This window comes from Anneissia japonica, unplaced genomic scaffold (genome assembly GCF_011630105.1).
Source record: "Anneissia japonica isolate Jap-2015-1 unplaced genomic scaffold, ASM1163010v1 scaffold147835_len1607_cov113, whole genome shotgun sequence".
In the NCBI taxonomy this organism is placed as follows: domain Eukaryota; kingdom Metazoa; phylum Echinodermata; class Crinoidea; order Comatulida; family Comatulidae; genus Anneissia; species Anneissia japonica.
The window spans coordinates 1-1,613 of record NW_022694877.1 but is presented as its reverse complement, the minus strand read 5'-3'; the positions used below and the strand labels follow the sequence as shown (position 1 = coordinate 1,613).

The window sequence follows — 1,613 nt, the reverse complement described above, 5'->3', positions numbered from 1 at the left end:
TTAACAGCAGAACGCCCTAACCGATTGCGTCACAGAGACAAACATAGGGTGCCTAGCGGATTTAATAAAACTTTTTTATTTTAATACTTTATTTTTGTAGTCTTACACAAAATACCAATCAACACAATTGAACATTTTGATATACATATTAAATTTATATAAAAGGGATACATCGTCCCTGGGTGGGCTTGAACCACCAACCTTTCGGTTAACAGCCGAACGCGATAACCAATTGCGCCACAGACGAACATACATAGCGGGGCCTAGCCGATTTTATAAAACTTTTTATTGTAAAATTTTATTTTTGCAATTTTAAACAAAATACCAATCAACACAATTGAACATTTTGATTACATATTAAATTAAATTTATGTAAAATTGATACATCATTTATTACAAATTATTAATTTAATTTAAATAAAACTAACACATCGTAACTGGGTGGGCTTCAACCACCAACCTTTCGGTTAACAGCCGAGCGCGCTAACCGATTGCGCCACGGAGAAACACACAAATTTAATAAAACTTTGTATTTTAACATTTTATTTTTGTAATTTTACACAAAATACCAATGAAAACAATTGAATATTTTGACAACATATTAAATTTATATAAAAATAATTCATCGTCCCTGGGTGGGCTTGAACCACCAACCTTTCGGTTAACAGCCGAACGCGCTAACCGATTGCGCGCGCCACAGAGGCACACACAGCAAAATTCAATAAAACTTTGTATTTTAACATTTTATTTTTGTAATTTTACACAAAATACCAATGAAAACAATTGAATATTTTGACAACATATTAAATTTATATAAAACGGATACATCGTCCCTGGGTGGGCTTGAACCACCAACCTTTCGGTTAACAGCCGAACGCGCTAACCGATTGCGCCACAGAGACACACACAGACAAAGTCATAAAACCTTTTATTTTAACATTTTATTTTTGTAATTTACACAAAATACCAAAAAAAACAATTGAATATTTTGACTACATTTTGTTACACATATTAAATTTATATAAAAGAGATACATCGTCCCTGGGTGGGCTTGAACCACCAACCTTTCGGTTAACAGCTGAACGCGCTAACCGATTGCGACACAGAAAAACATACATGAAAATACCAATGAAAACAATTGAATATTTTGACAACATATTAAATTTATATAAAATCGATGCATCGTACCTGGGTGGGCTTCAACCACCAACCTTTCCGTTAACAGCCGAACGCCCTAACCGATTGCGTTTCAGAGACAGACATAGGGTGCCTAGCGGATTTAAGAAAACTTTTTTATTTTAATACTTTATTTTTGTAGTTTTACACAAAATACCAATCAACACAATTGAACATTTTGATATACATAAAAAATTTATATAAAAGGGATACATCGTCCCTGGGTGGGCTTGAACCACCAACCTTTCGGTTAACAGCCGTACGCGCTAACCGATTGCGCCACAGAGGAACATACATAGCGGGGCCTTGCCGATTTTATAAAACTTTTTATTGTAAAATTTTATTTTTGCAATTTTAAACAAAACACCAATAAACACAATTGGACATTTTGATTACATATTAAGTTAAATTTATGTAAAACTGATCAGCATTTATTA

At 33.5% G+C, this 1,613-nt stretch overlaps 4 non-coding genes across 4 annotated transcripts; all 4 read right to left on the bottom strand.

Annotated features, from left to right (window-relative positions):
• Window positions 1-173: 173 nt before the first annotated feature.
• Trnan-guu lies at window positions 174-245 on the bottom strand. Its single transcript has one exon. It is a non-coding gene; the product is annotated as a tRNA-Asn (tRNA).
• Window positions 246-626: 381 nt separating this feature from the next.
• Trnan-guu lies at window positions 627-704 on the bottom strand. The gene has a single exon. It is a non-coding gene; the product is annotated as a tRNA-Asn (tRNA).
• A 124-nt stretch (window positions 705-828) lies between these two features.
• Trnan-guu lies at window positions 829-902 on the bottom strand. Its single transcript has one exon. It is a non-coding gene; the product is annotated as a tRNA-Asn (tRNA).
• Window positions 903-1,391: 489 nt separating this feature from the next.
• Trnan-guu lies at window positions 1,392-1,465 on the bottom strand. Its single transcript has one exon. It is a non-coding gene; the product is annotated as a tRNA-Asn (tRNA).
• Between the last annotated feature and the right edge of the window lie 148 nt (window positions 1,466-1,613).